The sequence below is a fragment of the Rutidosis leptorrhynchoides genome, chromosome 10 (assembly GCF_046630445.1).
Source record: "Rutidosis leptorrhynchoides isolate AG116_Rl617_1_P2 chromosome 10, CSIRO_AGI_Rlap_v1, whole genome shotgun sequence".
Classification (NCBI taxonomy): domain Eukaryota; kingdom Viridiplantae; phylum Streptophyta; class Magnoliopsida; order Asterales; family Asteraceae; genus Rutidosis; species Rutidosis leptorrhynchoides.
This window is the reverse complement of record NC_092342.1, coordinates 72,512,162-72,518,161: the sequence shown is the minus strand read 5'-3', so window position 1 is coordinate 72,518,161 and position 6,000 is coordinate 72,512,162. Positions and strand designations below refer to the sequence as shown.

The following is a 6,000-nucleotide window of genomic DNA, read 5'->3' as shown; positions in this document are numbered from 1 at the left end:
TAAAGTTTGGGGTCCTTAGTGTGAGATTGAGATAGTTCAAATAGTACAATTTATTTGGACTATCTCAATTAGATATTAGATATATAGTATAATAATACACATCACCAAAATGTTGATAATATTTGTTCAGAAAGTTATTCATAACACAAGTTTAAGTTATTGATTGTTGTAAACATGAGATAGATAAAAAGTACGCTCTTTATAGCGGTAATTGAATAAACATTTTGTGCCAGACTTGAGCTGATTTTCTTTTCGAAAACGGGTAAATCCATAAGACACACAAATATTTGATTTTTTCTTCGACTTTCGTTTAGCCAAATTGAAGCACGGCACTCTTTTACCACTACGTAGACCAGGAAGTAACATCATTTCATTTGGAAGACGCTACAAAAAAAAGAGTTATATAAATTTAAAATAAAAAATGGTTATTGTAAGTGTGTTGCACGGGGACTTATAATCAAACTAAATCGAAACGTAAAATGTTGTATCATTTGAAGTTATGATTAGAACAGTCTCACAAGTATCGTTGTGCATCAAATAAACAGAAATGTTATATCATTTAAAGTTATTAATTTTTATAAACATGTAGGAAATAAAAGCGCACGCTCTTCAAGTATGTAACTGAGTAAACATTCTTAGTCAGGCTTTATTCCATTTTGTTGGCAAAAACGTGGAAATCCATACACATACACAAGTTTGGTATTTTCTTCGATGACTTTTCTTTCAACGAAAAAAAAACAAATGAGTAATTTGGCCGATTTCAGCGTTACCCAACCCACTCATAATACCACTTGTCATTCAGAAAATGTTTCAACAACATAAATTAGATACTGAATAAAATAATATAAGATCGAATACCTCTTATCGACTCCAGACTTTCGATAGTCTAACTATCAAAGGACATCGTTGAAGTCGACCCTTGACTTGATGTAGCTATCTCCATTAATTCCAAATCCTTATCATTAATCAACTCGAGTGAATCTATGAAGAGGTCAATCGGATTGACCCATTACTCAATCCACCCATATTAACACCTATAATAAGCAAACATCTCAAGTGTTTGGGTTAAAAAATGTTCATTATCAGCCACGGTTTGAATTTCATTCTAGTTAACACTAAAAGAATTAGACAAATAAAAAAAGTACAAATCATTAGTCATAAAAAACAGAAGTCACTTTCAGAATAATAATAAAAATGGAAATATATAACATAATAGAAAATAAACAATAAAATAAAAATATAAAATATATAATTATAGATTTTAGAGACCGTCCGTTGCACAAAAGAATAAATGAGGCAATTCCACTTTGGTTAGCCACAAATAAGACTTTCCATAATTGTCCTCCACACTGTAAAAAAGTTAGACACAAATAAGACTTTCCATAATGGTCCTCCACACTTGCAAAATGTGAATTTTTTTAAAATTAGTTTTTAGGTCTATTTAACACTCACAAAGCAATAAAGGAAGTAAAGTTGAAGCAAAGAATCTTCCATTCTAATTTTTAAGAATATTTTTTCGAAGAGAAAATGGTATAAGAACTATAGCTAGAGAACTGTTTAATTTATACGTAATATCAAGTGATGGTTAGACAATACATAAACCACAAAAAGAGAGAACCTAATGTTAATAGTTTCCTTAGTTCAAATATTGCTATGAACTATAGTTAGTCAGATAAAAGTGGCTTAACTCCATAAAAATATTGCCAATCCCTTAAACTCCATTAATCGACATCCACTCTAAAGTTTATGCGTATTATACTGGCCCAACATGAATCAACTTAACTATCAAGTGATGGTTACCATTACTAATTGGTATTGAACCAGATGTTTATACAGCCCGACAGTCCACCAGTAGACATTTTCTGTAGTCTATATTCTACACGCAAAAAATGGATTATCTAAAGAATCTGATGATTAAAAATCACAACTATATCACCTTCACAAATTACCAAAGAACGTATTGAAATTAATCATTTTATGTATTGAACTTCCTCATAGTTGATATCTTAAAGAGGTCACATAGTATATATATAATAGAAAGTTCTGAGATGTTTAATACACATAATACAACTCTTATAGTTAAACACGGAGTAACCAAAATAGGTAAAGTTGGATACATTCTAGTGTAACTTGCCCTATTCATATATATGGACCTATTTTATACCTGATTAGGGTCTTTAAGGATCTTGAAGTGATCAAGATTCTACCTTAAATTCAAGATGTAGAAACTTTAGCATTCCATAGAAATTGAAGCACCTGCATCTTGAAGCACGCTAACTCGATCCATAACATCATGATCCCAATCATCCGTAGAAGGTTCAAAATTATCAGTAAAGTAAACTTTGCAATATCTTCTGTTAGTTTTCTCGACATTTGTTCTATATCCCGGTTTCGAAAATGTAAACCTACATCTGTAATCTATAAGAGAACTGAGAGACATGAAAGACTACGGGGCCTCACTACCATTGTAATGACACAATAAGAAAGAAGGAAAATGCAAGCTACCATTTCCAAAACAACAGCATTAGACAAATATGAAATAAAACAAAACCATATAATTATGAAAATGATTACCATTCTGAACAATTGAAGCATCTCTATTAACAGGAAAAGACGTAAATACATTATGTTTTCTAAAGTACACGGTTCATATTCTAAAAGACCACATCAGAGTTAACCCTGTCAAACATAACATCGCCATGCCCGTCTTCTCCCCAAAATGCGACATTTACAAAAGCTAATAACCTGCAGGGAGGAGATGGAGGGGAATTAGCACGAAGCCAAGTGAGTACAACTAACTACAGGCCATAGCATACATAAGTGTTATACTAATCATGTCACATAGACTAACACACAAACATCACCCAAGTGCCGTCTACAGAGACTCTGGCGGCTCGGCCAAACCATTAACCACTAGCTGATCGGACTGGGGCTTACCAGAAGTTCCTCCACCACCGTATTGTATATTCATAATCCACACGCGACGGACGCGTCATTCACATATATATACACCTCGGTTGTCTAGGCTACCACAGAGGAACCCAACCCGCAGGTTGACCTCTCCTACCGAGGCTACCACATAATAGGGACGCACTGGGCTCCAGTAGACAAACATCAACTAACATGCAGTCATCACAAGTACTAACTAACCACAACAATAAGTATATCTAACAAACATGGAAATCATAATATAACATGCTTCTATATACTATATTCTCCAGTTAGTCCCACTCACCAATTACCAGCAACCAGCTCAGATAATCTACTACTGAGCGGCTTCCTTATCCTTATCACTTGAACATAAGGCAAATCAAGTTAGTTACTGTCCATTAACACCAATTAACATAGTACAGAAAATTTCACTGCCAAAGACCATCGGTCGATCGTCAGAGACGGTCGGCCGATTGTCACTACACCATCGGTCGATGGACTTCACTATCAGTCGATCGGTATTCTTTCAACCGTTGGTCGAAGGACTCACACCATCGGTCGATGGTCTAGTCCATCGGCCGATCGCCATACACCATCGGTCGAGGGTCAGAGACCATCAGCTGAGGGTAGTTCATCTGCAGTAGCAGCTACCAAAGTGACGGGTTTCTCACCAAACTCACCAATTCCCGATCTAGAGCTCGTTTTTAACCTTAAAACTTACCAAATCGGATACACTAAACATTAAGAAACATAAACCCACAAGATTTTGACTCAAACAACATCAAATCTAACTATTTTGACCCAAAATACACACTTTATAAAAACTAACACAAAAACACCATTTTCTCAAAGATTAGTAAATCACAAGGAACACAAAAATGTAAATGATTCGAGCTCTAAAACAAGGATTATAAATTAGGGTTTGATTGTAGGTGCAAGGGAAGGTACGGGAGTGTTTGGAAAATTCTGGAAAGTGAGAGAAATGGTCTGCCATATTCATCAAAAGTGGGTTAAAATCCCACACTGTGCAACACACGGGTATTTATCAGTTATCTGATATCTTTCATACATCATTTGGCAACCCAAACGAAGTCCAAATTAAATAAACAAACCTGTTCTGTGACCCTTGTCACAAACTAGTCCTAACCACATTATTATTTAATAGTAAATATTAAATAAAAATAAAAGCATATAATAACACAATACTAACTTAAGGTAGGAATGGCAATGGATCGAATATGGATCGGATGATGGCATATCCACATCCATATCCATTTAATTTTTTCCATCCATATCCATATCCATATCCGTTTAATCTCAGTTCATCCATCCGTATCCATATCCGTTGGATTAAGCGGGTTAATGGATATCTGTTGGATATTAAATTAAATGTTAATCTAACGACGATTTTCACAATTAAATTTTGATTATAACACATGTAAATGCATAATCTTTATGTTTTTAGATTATTACACATGTTTTTATTGTAATATTCGCCGAACGGGACTTTAATTGCAAAAGACGTTACAATATAGGTGAATATATGTTCAAACTAATATAATTAAATGTGTAACGTTTAACATTATTATTAACAGTATTATAATTATTAGTTTTATAACCCTTATTTTTGTTAGTAGTTTACAATTTTGTAGATTATATGTTTATGTATATCGATATGTAGATGCATATGCATGTATTTTAGTACATATATATGTATGTATTGATGTATTTCGGGTGGTACCGGATATATCCATGGATGATAAATTATCATCCATATCTGATCCACTAAATATTTTGATAATCCATATCCATATCCATATCCATTTATCGTCCATTTACATCATCCATATCCATTATATATGGATCGGATCAGATGGATATCCATGGATGGAACATCCATTGCCATCCCTAACTTAAGGGCACTTTAGTAATCTTACATCTAGGCCCGATTGAGGATGTTACATATAAGAAGACTTGAATTTCTTCAATTAGCAATAATGATCGGGTTCACATCTTAAGAAATTAATCTTCTTCATAAACTCATCAGACTTCAAGTACCATTGCCGAGGTGCTTGCTTCAATCCATACAAACTTTTCTTTACCTTACAAACCCACTTCTCTTTACCCTTTACCTCAAAGCCCTCAGGTTGCTTCATGTAGATCTCTTCATGAAGATCTCCGTGTAAGAATGCGGTCTTCACATCTAATTGCTCTAGATGTAAGTCTTCGGATGCAACTATAGCAAGTACCAACTGAATAGTAGTCATCTTAACTATCGGTGAATAAATCTCGTTGTAATCAACTCCTTCCTTTTGTTGAAATCCTTTGACCACCAACCGAGCCTTGTACCTCTTCTTGCCATCCAACTCATTCTTTACCCAATACACCCATTTATTTTGCAACGCCCTTTTATCATGAGGTAATTTCACTAGTGACCAAGTTTTATTCTTCTCAATTGACCCCATCTCTTCCTTCATGGCAAGCTTCCATTGTATGGATTCTTTTGATTTTATCGCCTCAAAATAACTTTCGGGTTCACCATTCTCGGTATAGAGCAAGTAGTTTGTTGATGAAGAATACCTAGGATTAGGCTTGGGCACTCTAGTAGAACGTCTTAGTATAGGAGCAACCGGTATGGTTGGACCGGTTCCATCATCATCCTCCTTATCAATAGAACTCCCACTATGTTCGGAACTTTCACCGCTTTCAGAACCATCTTCATCATTAGCACTTTGTGACTCCTCACCATTATTCGGCAATTCATTATTACCCGAACTCCCACTAGAACCTACAAGATCATCAATAGAAACATCATCAAAAGTAACATAATCTGGTTTAGGACTCCCCATTTTCGGTTTGCCATAAACTGAATCTTCATCAAAGGTAACATCACGCGAACGAATCACTTTTCTAGCTTCGTTATCCCAACATCGATAACCCATCTCATCCGAACCGTAACCAATAAAAGTACACCTCTTTGACTTAGCCTTAAGCTTGTCTCTATCCGCATCCTTGGTCTTTACGTATGCATTGCACCCAAAGATTCTAAGATGACCATAACTCACCTTC

The 6,000-nt window shown here is 35.0% G+C and overlaps 1 long non-coding RNA gene across 2 annotated transcripts in view; it reads right to left on the bottom strand.

Moving 5' to 3' along the window:
• Positions 1-303: 303 nt before the first annotated feature.
• LOC139871955 (uncharacterized) overlaps positions 304-6,000 on the bottom strand; it is a 165,880-nt gene continuing 160,183 nt past the window's right edge. Inside the window, exons 8-10 of one of the 2 annotated variants that reach the window (XR_011766819.1) lie at positions 2,165-2,411; positions 859-1,034; positions 304-384 (exon numbers count right to left, since the gene is read on the bottom strand). This is a non-coding gene — a long non-coding RNA (uncharacterized lncRNA). The remainder of the gene's footprint in view (positions 385-858; positions 1,035-2,164; positions 2,412-6,000) is intronic. The other variant, XR_011766820.1, reaches the window with a different exon arrangement.